At 37.0% G+C, this 13,430-nt stretch overlaps 2 long non-coding RNA genes across 14 annotated transcripts; one reads left to right on the top strand and one right to left on the bottom strand.

The window, feature by feature from the left end:
- Positions 1-6,591: 6,591 nt before the first annotated feature.
- LOC136260281 (uncharacterized) lies at positions 6,592-13,421 on the bottom strand. 13 transcript variants are annotated; one of them, XR_010703474.1, is made up of 9 exons: positions 11,837-13,421; positions 11,475-11,703; positions 10,465-10,607; positions 10,113-10,395; positions 9,880-9,973; positions 7,421-7,556; positions 7,130-7,368; positions 7,039-7,081; positions 6,592-6,898 (listed from the first exon to the last, which is right to left on the bottom strand). It is a non-coding gene; the product is annotated as an uncharacterized lncRNA (long non-coding RNA). The 13 variants fall into 13 exon arrangements; XR_010703463.1 differs by having other exon boundaries at positions 6,595-6,898; positions 9,880-10,021; positions 11,475-11,525; positions 11,837-13,419; XR_010703470.1 differs by lacking the exon at positions 10,465-10,607 and adding an exon at positions 11,083-11,156 and having other exon boundaries at positions 6,596-6,898; positions 11,475-11,525; positions 11,837-13,418.
- Positions 10,753-12,704, top strand: LOC136260284 (uncharacterized). Its single transcript, XR_010703481.1, has 4 exons — positions 10,753-12,184; positions 12,251-12,407; positions 12,463-12,528; positions 12,582-12,704. It is a non-coding gene; the product is annotated as an uncharacterized lncRNA (long non-coding RNA).
- Positions 13,422-13,430: the final 9 nt, after the last annotated feature.

Below are 13,430 nucleotides of genomic sequence, written 5' to 3'. Positions count from 1 at the left end.
GGCGAGATCGTGGGAGTTCCACCAAATCTGTCCCCGGCCCCGAGGAAGGGGCCAGATGTGGAGGGGGGAAATAATAAACGCCGCGGGGTCACATTACTTCCTGTTTCATTGCCAAGTGTGGTGAATTGAATTTACTCAAAAAAATGTCCACAATTCTATAACATTTCCACACGGTGTGCCTCGACTGTGTGGATCTGATAGTCTGTGGTCGCCAAGCTGTTTGTCTTTTGTTTTGTGGCTACACTTTCATCGCAATCATGATGGTTTACTCTCTAGTATGACTGATCTCCAGTGATTCACTGTAATTTCATTTGTATTCTCTGTTAATACACACAATTCCCTAAAATGCTCAATTGTTTAAACCGACTGACACTGAAAAACACAGAACTACATGGGATCTTGAAATTCAATACCATGCATTCAGGCCCAAAAACACACACACAAGATATCTGTCTTCGTACTATATCTAATATGGTCCTCCACATCAGCATACAGACTAATGCTGGAAATTTTGTCATCAGTAGCTACTGGGTTTCATCTTAAGGGTACTAGAGTAGTGATCTAGTGGTACTGGACAACATCAGTTTTGTCAATTGTCATTAGTGTTCAGTAATATATAGCTACAGTGACTTAACACTGCCCATCATTCCAAACTAATGTACATATATAGTAGCTAAGTCTTCCCAGGTCTTACATAGTGCATCAAGGCATAAAACTCCAAAGATAAAAAGTATTATTACAGTTTTGAAATATTGTCAGTTCAACACCAGATAGCTAAGTATCTTTTTTCACATAATTACAGTTACAGGAACGGATCCAGGCTTTTGGAAAGAAAGGTTAAAACATGATAATTTCAGACTAAATTATAATTAGCTATATACACAGCCTGCACAGTAACTGTGTACAATGAATGCACATCTATGTGTACTTAGTGTTAACAGTATCATATGACTCCCATGCATACAGCTGCTGACAAACTCTGAATACCGAGGTTTAAACATTTAACAGATATTTTGTGTGTGGCTAGCTGTTTAGCTAGACAATGAAAAATTACTAGAAATTAGGTCACAGTTAACCCATATTGCTTGGTTGTACATTCATCGGCACTGTTTCATAACTTGTGATGACAAATCCCCTCAGTAAACTATCATGTCATTCGGGGTTGGTCAAAGAAGTACCTATCATTTCAGCAAGTAGCTATAGCCCTCTTGGGGTTCCAGTCTACTTTTCCTCTCTTCAGCCTACCCCTGAATCTAGGATGCCGGCATAATTTCGGGCATAATATGTATGTGTGGGAATTAGGAATTATGCTAGCATTTTGAGGTAAGTATATAAAGCTTTAATAGTAGGAAAATCTGCAGATTGCACAATTCCGTTTAAAAAATCGAGATACTCTAATAGAGCAGTCAGAAACTCTAATAGAACAGTCACTGAATATTATTTACTCTAATAAAGCAGTCACATTGAAATACTCTAATACAGCAACCAGCTAAAGAATTCAAGACTATTTGAAACTTAAACATCAATGAAAATGGCCTGATACAGCAATAAACTGGAATTATTAGCCAATTATGGTAGCATAATTTTGGGAATAATGGGCAATTCTCAAAAGCATAATAGGTAATTTTTGAGCACTGCTCAAAAGCATAATGCTCAATTTTTGGAGCATAATAGCCTCATGCCTACCCGAATCCCATCTCCCATGTGCATCTGTTATCTAACACCAGCTTGGCTATCATCAAGCAACACAGTCTTTCTGGATATCTAACTGTTGCCTGTTGGTTGAATTGTCATTTGCAGTTTATGCTCTCCAACCATCGAGTATAGTGTCAGTAATTGAATTCTCTGTCTACACCCCACAAAAAATTCATTCTTCCTTACTTTATAGTGTAGCGGGTCTGGTGTTAGAGAGACCAATAAAATAAATTATGGGTTGCTCCTACTACTTCAGTCGCTGCTGGATATCCAGCTACACTATGCATACAGTTGTATACTGTAGCTGCTTTATACAGAATATAATTGTGGGTTTTAATTAGCCAGTAGACTTTCCATTGGAGCTACAGTAATCATAGATACTGGCGATATAGTTCAATAACATTTGTATAACAAAATGTCGCAAAGAGAAAGATAAAACATACCTGTATTATAAAACACAATTGACATGCATTCTTGTTGTAACTTTTTAGTGGGGAAAAGAGCATAAAATGACTTACAGTATAAAAATACAATTTAACACTCTGTATTATATGAGACAAGCAAAGACAGTAGACCATAATAATATGCTGCAAGGTTTACAGGAATAATAGTTAGGGATGTATGAATACAATGAAAGAAGTAAACCTACAAGACATTCGCTACATGTGATGTATGTATATAGTCATTATATGCAGTTCCAAGATTTAAGTGTATCTTTTATAGTGTTAATTGCAGTTTTGAAGTGTATTACATACATCAAGTGACTGAAGCTAATCATTGAGAATAATCAAACTGATAGTATACTCAAAATAGTTGATGGTATAAATGACTCTTCAGCTCTTTCTCTGTGAATTTCACATTCTTCTTTGTAGCCTCCAGCTGAACAAAACTTGTACTGAAAGATGTTCACTCCGTAATCATGTAAAGCAATCAAGTAAACAACTAGTGAAGTTAGGTACACCAGGAAGTTTATGGCATAGTAACAAAAAAGTAGGATCAGCTTGACTTCAGGAATTGAATATCCCATACAAAATGATTTGGAAATTTTGGTGTTTTTGCTTTCCAGTAATGTTCCTAATAAGAAATGTGACAAGTCATTATCATTTTTAAGAGCTGAGTATTATTACAATCACAACTTATAAAGTCCTGAATGTTTGAAATTGCCGTAACTATATAGCAGGTATAACAACCCCAAGGGGACCCCAGCCTACCTATAGATTTGTGACCATAATTTCCAGAGATTGAGTTACTCTAATAGAACAGTCAACTATAATGTGTACTCAGACAGAAATCTTCTCTGTGGGGAATGTCCCCAGATCCCATAGAGAATATGCTCCATATGCATAGCTAGTTTTTCATCCATCTGGACCAGTACCCCATATCTATTACTATGCCCACATAGCACCTTATTGTCCAAAGGAAAGTTTTGTATTTTTTGTGATTGACATTTCATTACTCCTGAATAGTATTTAGTACACTACTGTACGCTGTTGGTACCAGTACCCCTTGGATTTTGTTTACCTTTAAAATATGTATGTACCATAGCTATATCAATTTTTCATACCAAAACTACTTCAAAGAAGCATCACATTGTTAAAATGCAGTTTAGATTTTGTTCCATAAGATATGATCTGCAAGGCTTTGACAACAAAAAGTTAGGTGCAAATGCATGGGTCTTCTATTGTAAAATGTTTTGAATAATGCATTTATGTGACATATGCTTTCCACAGAATTACAGAATTCATCTGTCATTAATTTTGTGCATAATTATACACTTTTTGAGGATTCAAATTCCCTGTTAAAGTTTGTATTTAACTGCAATCTCAATTGAAATGACTCTAATACATGACAGTGTTGGGAATAACGCATTACATAAGTAACATGCTACGTAATAGTTATTACATTTTGTGATTTCAAGTAATATAAAGCACTACTATTCATAGTCTAGTAATATAACTTAAGTTACTTTCAAGGAACCCATTGTTCATTATATTAGTAACGAAAGTAACTCGTTATTACATAACGCATTATTATTACAGTTCGTTAGCGACGTGTAACGATATTCATAACACATTACCAGGTCCATTACTAACCAATTAGTGTTACTCAACAGCTTAGTGGCTGCAATAATCTACTGTCTTGATCCCCTATATAATAAAATTATCCATATTAGTTCACACCTCAGACAACTGGTCACATGATTTTCCAGCAATGTTTAGGTATGGTTGAAGTGGTAAGAATAATGAACATCGATATCTCTACACAGGTGCAAGAAGCCAGTAGCCATATTTACAGGAATGTTTACTATACGCTAGCTCAGTACCTAACATGCAAGCCGGGTGTAGAAAGGTGTATCATCAGTGGTCAGAGCAAAAGTAACTAAATGTAATATTATCAAGACACACGGTAGTGTGTCGTGCGGCCCAAGAAGTCGGCGCGCCACACCGTGAGTATATTTACAGGAAGAAAGTAAACGCGATTTTCACACCTTTGTAGCTCCGTGATTCCTTATCCGATTGAAACCAAAGTTGCTACAGAGGTGCCGGCTAGGTAGGGGAGTCCACATTCCAAATTTGAAGAAAATTGCTCCAGCCATTTCCGAGATACGAGCGGCCAAAGTTTGGGGTTTTTTTCTTCGTTTTTTTCTTCTACTTCTTTTCGCACACTTTGCAAAATCGGAAATAAAACACGAATGCGTGCTCCAATCGGGCTGACATTTGGCACACTTAAAGGGCTCATTAAGGCGAATCTCAGTACCAAGTTTGGTAGGAATCCGATGCACATTCAAGGAGTTATGACCGATTATTTGCGTAAAATAAGGTCGAAGGTCTGTCACGCCCACAGGGTAAACCGCTTGAAGGAATGAGCTGAAAATCGCTATGTAGATGGAGTAACTATCGTAGGAGTGCCTTTTTGTGGTTTGAAAGGAATCCAGTTAAAGACCATCGAGATATAACACAAAACCCAACCTGTGTCACAATTACGCGATCGATTTTTATGAATAAAAAACTAATAGTTTTCACGCCTACCAGGCAACCGCTTAGAGTAGTGAGCTGAAAATCGGTGTGTGGCTGGAATAATTATCATAGAAAGTCCGTGCAGTAGTACAGAAGAATCGGATTACAAACCACTGAGTTATGATTCCAAAGCCAACTACGTGTAGCATATGCGAGATCGAGATACTCTAATAGAACAGTCACCCTAATAAAGCATTCAGCTACGTTTATAACTTACTCCATTATAGAATTATATTACATTGCAAGTTATTCTGTAGGGAGTTCAGCTACATACAGTTAATCTTATAGACAATTCAGCTACAAGCAAGTCACCCTGTAGAGAATTCAGTTACAAATATGTTGCTGTAGAGATTCAGAACATTATAAGTCACACTGAAGAGAATTCAGCGATAAACAAGTCACCTTGTACAGAGTTCAGCTACAACAAGTCACTCTGTAGAGAATTCAGCTACAAACAAATCACTGCGTAAAGGGTTCAGCTACAAAAAAAGCTACCCAGTAGAGAGTTCATCTAGATCAGCTATAAACAAGTCACTTGAAGCAATTTTCAGCTACAAGTAACTCACTCTGTAGAGAGTTCAGCAACAAACAAGTCATTCTGTAGTACAAACAAGTCACCGTGTAGCTGGAGAGTTCAGCAACCAATCAAAAAACCACTCTGTAAAGAGTTCAGCTATACAAACATGTTATAACTCTATAGAGAAAGTTTTAACTCTATATTGAGATCAGCTAGAAACAATTAGTCATCCAGTAGAGACATCAGCTACAAGACATCACCTTATAGAGAGTTTATTTACAAAGAAACCATCCTGTAGAGAGTTCAATTACAAACAGATAACTCTACAGAGAGTTCAGCTAGAAACTAGTCATCGTGTAGAGAGATCAGCTAGGAACAAGTCATCCAGAGATCAGCTAGAAACAAGTCACCCTGTAGAGAGATCAGTTACAAAGAAACCATCCTGTAGAGAGTTCAATTACAAACAGAAAACCCTATAGAGAGTTCAGCTAGAATCAAGTCACCGTGTAGAGAAATCAGCTAGAAACAAGTCATCCTGTAGAGAGATCAGCTAGAAACAAGTCATCCTGTAGAGAGATCAGCTAGAAGAATCTGATTACAAACCACTGTGTTATGATTCCAAAGCCAACTACGTGAAGCATATGCGAGTTCGAGATACTCTAATAGAACAGTCACCCTAATAAAGCATTCAGCTACGTTTATAACTTATTCCATTATAGAATTATATTACATTGCAAGTTATTCTGTAGGGAGTTCAGCTACATACAGTTAATCGTATAGACAATTCAGCTACAAGCAAGTCACCCTGTAGAGAACTCAGCTACAAATATGTTGCTGTAGAGATTCAGAACATTATAAGTCACACTGAAGAGAATTCAACTATAAACAAGTCACCTTGTAGAGAGTTCAGCTACAACAAGTCACTCTGTAGAGAATTCAGCTACAAACAAGTCACTGCGTAAAGTGTTCAGCTACAAAAAAGCTACCTAATAGAGAGTTCATCTAGATCAGCTACAAACAAGTTACTTTATGCAATGTTCAGCTACAAGTAAGTCACTCTGTAGAGAGTTCAGCTACAAACAAGTCACTCTGTAGTAAAAACAAGTTACCGTGGAGAGAGAGTTCAGCAACCAATCAAAAAACCACCACTGTGCAAAAAGTTTGATATACTCAGGTGCACACTAGTAGGCATAACTCAATTATACATTCAGTTTACACAGGTATGTATGAATATGATATACTATAATTGTATATCCTGTGTATTACAAATTGGCTGCTATACGCTGGTGTGTATACATCATGTGTACATATGTAATAGATATACACAATGTAGTATAGCTTACCACAGCTTGTTGGCGTGGTTACGTGGGCACAGTACATACAGCTAACTTATTATTAAATTCTTATGTATTCTGTGCTAATTTTAAAGAATTTATGTATAAAAATGTAATTCAATAAACTGTAACACACACAACAACAGCTCCATTGTCATCCCAAGTGGCATTAATTTAAGCTTGCCTTTACGTAGAATTACATTTGTATAGAAAAAAACATTAAGATGTTCCCTGTCACGGTGGCTTTTCTTCATCTACACCAGGCCTGACCCAGTTGGTGGTTACTGTACATCAATTCAAGCCATACATGTAGTACTATTTTCACCAGGCTGCATCTGCCAAGACATAGTTATTTTAAAGAGCACATAGGCTACAATTACCAGTATAAAATTTAAGGTACAACTTTATAACTGACTGAAAGAAACTGCAAAAGAACAGTTGTAAAGTTGTAAATGCTCAGACATACAGTACTTACCAATTGTATGTCATACAGCTTCAGTTCTCTTCGCTGACTGAATCTGCAAAGGATATCAGTTGTTAGTGAACAAATGCTAGTGAAAACTTACCAGCTGTCCATCGTACACATGGGTACTCTCTGTTGAGTGAATCTGCCAAGGATATCGGTCATTATTATACAAAGGCCGTGGTCATACTTAGCAGTTGTCTGCCGTAAACTTGGGTACTCCTTGATGGCCGAATGATATTGATTGTTAGTGCACAAAAGGCTATTGCAAGTTGTCCGTCATACAAAGACCATGGTCATTATTGTCCATTGAACAACTTGAGTATACTTTGCTGACTGAATCTGTCAAGAATATAAGCTGTTATTAGTATGCAAAGGCCATGATCATACTTACCGATTGTCTATCATTATAACTTCAGTACTCTTTGCTGACCGAATCTGCCAAGGATATCGGTTGTTAGTGCACAAAGGTCATCGTACAACTTGAGTACTCCCTACTGAGTGAATCTGGCACACTTTACTGGTTGAATCTACCACCAAGAATATCAGTAGTAAGTGCACACAGGCTATAAGTTATGAGGGACAAAACTTTGCAAAACTGTGTAAAACATGACTTTAAATTCACAAAAATCTAGAGAGCATCTTATACATTACTTCACTAAGGTAATCACTATAATAACCTCAATGATTTCATCAATATAATATTATATAGAAAACTGTCAATATTCACAAATTTGCAAGAATTTCATCCCTCAAAAATTTCTAGCATTTGTTGTCATTTCATCGATGCTTTTTTAATTATACAGTATTTAGGCATACTTAACAGTTGTTGGTGGAACATGACTGTTGGCGTACATAACATCTATGCTTTTGGGTAATGTCGTACACCACATTTATACCGCTGCAGTACCGGGAACATTGGCTTGATCGTCATATCATACACAAAGTATTAGGAGGATCTGTACTTGAAAATTATTATCAAGTCCTATATAAGGTAGGTAGTCAATTTAACTTTTAGGAACAGTATGTAAGCCACAGTGGTAGCTAGCAACATGCATACATACATTTGGCCAAGACTGTGATATTAATATAGTCACCTGTAGTAACACTAGTCACCTGGCTACTTGTTCTTCCTTAATAAATTTTGTTACAAAGGCCAGCTACCCAAACGTTTGATAGCACACACTGAAAGAACAAGTAGGCCTTACATAATATACATTTAGTACGGACTATTCAGGCGTAGAGAAACGTGTAAAACCACTGGAAGCGAACACATGCTCACCTCTTTGATATGATTGGTTATAGTACCTATCTCTAATGAAAATTTTAATGAGCTGGACACATGCAAGTGTTGTTGTTTTCCATGAGTAATGGTGCACCACAGTGCTGATTCACTGGGTAGGCGTGACCACATGTCTGCACATCCCAGACCAAACTTGTTTCTATGGAATTTTCTATTTAGCCAAATTTTCTGCTGACGCCTTCATAACTCTATAATGTTTAGCACTATGGGTATGATTTCAGTTAAGTCATACAAGAGACCAAAAAGTAAGCTGCATACTTTCGTATAGTGTGATGGAGACTTTAGTCTATAATAAAAATGATTCATTGTAGATTGGTCACTTACTACACACAATGTAGAATTATTCACAGATTCTTTAACTACATGTATGTGATTACACCCAACATTCTTTGTTTGTGTACAGTCATGAACATCCATTGTAATGCCAGTTTACAGCAATGATTGCCATTTTACCAGACCACCACTGGAACGTGAAGCATGACAAAGTGAAACTTGACAATCTATGAGGTATATACATACAGGCTGCTGTTGCTTCCTCCAAGAAAATTTCGTAGATCTTCTGAGGATGAATTATAGAAAAATTTCAGTAATTTATCATAATTGTCTCAAATGCTGATTCACTGGGTAGGCGCGACCACATGTCTGCACATCCCAGACCAAACTCGTTTCTATGGAATTTTCTATTTAGCCAAATTTTCTGCTGATGCCTTCATAACTCTATAATGTTTAGCACTATGGGTATGATTTCAGTTAAGTCATACAAGAGACCAAAAAGTAAGCTGCATACTTTCATATAGTGTGATGGATACTTTAGTCTATAATAAAAATGATTCATTGTAGATTGGTCACTTACTACGCACAATGTAGAATTATTCACAGATTCTTTAACTATATCTTTGTGATTACACCCAACATTCTTTGTTTGTGTACAGTCATGAACATCCATTGTAATGCCAGTTTACAGCAATGATTGCCATTTTACCAGACCACCACTGGAACGTGAAGCATGACAAAGTGAAACTTTACAATCTATGAGGTACATACAGGCTGCTGTTGCTTCCTCCAAGAAAATTTCGTAGATCCTCTGAGGATGAATTATAGAGAAATTTCAGTAATTTATCATAATTGTCTCAAATTATGGCTGATCTCATATCACTCACTGGTCTGGTTTCATTTAGCCACCAGGGTATAACCAGAAAATGCCAAATTAAAGTATTTTAGTCATCATATATAGTGTAAAAACAGTGTGTGTGTGTGTGTGTGTGTGTGTGTGTGTGTGTGTGTGTGTGTGTGTGTGTGTGTGTGTGTGTGTGTGTGTGTGTGTGTGTGTGTGTGTGCATTTGCATGTGTGTACTGTGTAGCATTAATATTTATTATGCATATGTGTGTGTACATTTGCATGTGTGTACTGTGTAGCATTAATATTTATTATGCATATGTGTGTGTGTGCATTTGCATGTGTGTACTGTGTAGCATTATTATTTATTATGCATATGTGTGTGTGCATGTGTAATGTACTGTAGCCTACCTATACACACATGTAGGCTCACTTATTTCGTTCATAAAAAGGATAAGCTTGTAAGTTCCAGGGGAGACCACAGTTTTCTCCTGCAGTGTAGCCTTCTCCATCACATCGTGTAGGTACTGTAGAAACAGGAGTACACACCATAAAACTTTCAGTAGCCACCCACACTATGAATAGGAATACATATATACATGGAATCCTTGCAGCACACTAATCCCTATAAACACTGTAATCAACTAGGATGACCTTCACACATACCTGTACAAACATGACACTCAGTTACTGTAGTAGCCCTACGTGGAATTTAAAAATCGATGCACTAAAATTTTCTCCAATTTCCTTCTTCTATAGCTCATTTAAATTGCCATGCACTACTTTTCCAACAAAAGCTGAGGTATCTATCATGTGTCATGAGATATGTCTTTTATTGCATTTCGCAATACAAAATTTGTTACACCAGGTTGGTTGGATCATTGTGGTGCCAAAATTTCCATGAATTAGATCATTGTGCTCATAGAGGGTTGCTCTACACATATCACACCTGAAAAGTTACCAGACACAAAGTAGGCTGTACACAATAATTAATTTTACAGAAACATATTGCACATACTTGTTAGCTGTCATTTTAGCCATGAGCAAACAGTTTGTACAATGATTGTTTTACAGTATACAGTCAAACCTCTCTAATGCGACGCTCAATGGGAGCCATAGATTTTGCTGAATAAAGGAGGTTGTTGGATTATCAAGTCACCTCTGTAATCCGACATTATACAATATGTCAGATTATGCAGTAAATAACAGGTAAAACAGATCACACAATGTTTTTACCATGAATTAATTTTAGAATTTGTAAGTATTACAGCTTTTGTCTATTACTGTCAACCAATTAAATACTTTGGTTGCTTAAAAATTATTTTCTGTGATTATTCTAATGCCGCTATTATTCTCTGTCAGATTACAAAGGTCAAAAACAATGCATTTCCAAGTCTAGAGAATCAAAGTTTGTGTCGGATTACGGGGTACAGAGTTGTCAGATTACAGAGGTTGTTTTCTATACAAAAATGTTGGTAAATGACATTTTGGTCAGATTAGAGAGGATTCTGGATTATGCAGGTGTTGGATTAGAGAGGTTTGACTGAATATACAATTACTGTTTTACAGAGGACACCTGCATAACCTGGACACTTAGTTGAGGCCCCAAAGTACCAGCTTTTACATGTAAACTGACCTGGAAAATCAAGACATCTTAATAATCAGGACATTTTTGGTTGATACCAAGGTGTCTTTAATACACAGGTTCCACTGTAATGAATTTATATTTCATTTTGAATATCAGGACACCCTCCTATCTCATATAGCTAGACCAACTTTTTCGGGGGAAGTTCCACTGCTTGGTGCAAATTGGCAAAGCCATTCTCTTCTTACTGTTTAGGTTCTGAGACTATTATACTTTAAAATGTGGCACAGTGTTTGCTTGAACACAACAGGATACAAAACAAGCATGTTGCTCAATAGCGAAAGGCTTAGTCAGTCTGGCTATGCGAGATTTGTTGGACTCCTGAACATACATACAAACTAAATCATCTGTACATAATACTTGATACATCACTCTTAACCTACACTTCGGATGGTGGTGGTCTATCAAAGCGTCGTACCGATGATGGTGACTGGCTATACAATATGACACAGTGGGACATACAAAATGACACAGCGAGACATACAATATGACACAGTGAGACACATAATATGACACAGTGGGACTAACACGTGCAAAAGCAGTGATGTCATGCTTAGAGGTGTGTCCAGAATGAGTGCGACTATTCAAACTGGACCACACCCATTTTTCTCCCTACAAAGATAAAGTGGTCTAGCCAGGTGAGACTAGTACATAAAGTATAACATGCTTAAGTAATCTGTAAAGGACAATACAAACATATCATAGATCCTTTACACTCTAAGGATCTATGAACATATCCACTCACCAAGAGGAATGTAGTAGTGAATGTAGTATTCACAGCGGAATCAACACTAATAACTAACTAGTTACTGTCTGTCCAGTTTGCCACATAACTGTAGGAATTTGCGCGGTGGTCTAGGACGATGAGCTCTTCCAGAGTATCAAATCACGTGATTCGTAAGTGTTCGAATTTATAAGCAACGCTAGTTTTACAACCGGATGCAGTTAGACCTCTTTTGCCGAGAGCTCAGACTAGCAGTGTGTGAAGTCTAGCGCAGTTCTTTTCATCCGAGTTTTTATTGATGATACTTTGTTTCATTGCGCACAGTTCTATCGGGTCGGAGGCACTTTTATGTGAGCACCGCCTCCAGAGGTGAGTCAGTGTAGCTATTAATGTTCACTTCTTATTGCCGTGGTGTACTAAATATTAATCTTTTAGGTGTTAGCTAGACGCACGTAGTTGTATTGCTCTCAAGACTAGGTCAAGGCGTCGTGCGCCACTAGTATCACGGTAAGCGTACATGAATTGTGTGTGTGGTTCATTAAAGTTTCTGTTTATGTAGTTTTGTCTTTAGGTACCAAAGCACATTTAAAAGGTTTGTTAGTTTACTTGTTGTCTATACTGTTTTACGGGCTGATGATTCAATACAGGTATTGTATGGAAGTTGCTTTGGCGGCATAGTTTGCTGCATCATGCACTGACATAATAATAGCTTGGTAAGCAGTAGTGCTTCTTTCTTGCCAGCTTTAATTTTTCTTTTCAATGATAGTGGCAATGGAACTGCTGCTGCTTATTATGATTGCACAGCATTTCAATAGTTACAGGTATGTCTGTTGTCGTATTACTGACTAACTATTTTAAAGTATTCATTTTTCGTGTAACTTGTCATATCCCTGTGTGGATAAGTGAGGATTTGAGACAATAGGTTTGCCCTTCTATGGGTCATTTGACATTCAGCTGTTTGAAATCCCCATATATGCTCAAGGGCGGGATAGTGGGGTAATACATTGATAGGTGAATTAACGTATATAAAAAACAGTAGCATCTCTATAGGGCAAGGAACATCTCTAAGTAGCGAAATGTTATTTTCTATTGGGACTTAATGTCACTACAAATATCAGCCACTTAATTGTTACTACAATAGAATAGCAAATAATTTTTCATATTTCTTTCTGAGAAAGTAGAATTTGGTAATACTAATAAGATGACAAAAACCACAACTGATGTTCAGCAACATAATATAGTTTCAATACTCCTGTAGGACCATCTGCACAGTCGTAGATGGTTTTACAAAACCACACATAGGTAGTGACCATCCGTTGTTCAGTTATAACTGGTACAACAGATAAAAACAAACAAGTCATTTAATGTCAGATTTTAAAAAAAAATTTAAACTCAACACATTCGGCAGAGCCGTTCTTCCGTGAGAGAATTCATAACGCCTATAGTGACACATACACACACACACACACACACAGATTTGATTTATTGTTTAAACTCAATGCAATCGGCTTAAGCTGTTCTTCCTTGCAGGAGGTACAAACAGTTATATAGCATAAAACGAAACACACACACACAGTGGTGTCACAAGAATAAAACCACAAGCTGCTTCACACTC

Source organism: Dysidea avara, chromosome 7 (assembly GCF_963678975.1).
Source record: "Dysidea avara chromosome 7, odDysAvar1.4, whole genome shotgun sequence".
NCBI lineage: Eukaryota > Metazoa > Porifera > Demospongiae > Dictyoceratida > Dysideidae > Dysidea > Dysidea avara.
The sequence above is the reverse complement of the archived record's forward strand: the minus strand, read 5'-3'. Positions and strand labels throughout refer to the sequence as shown.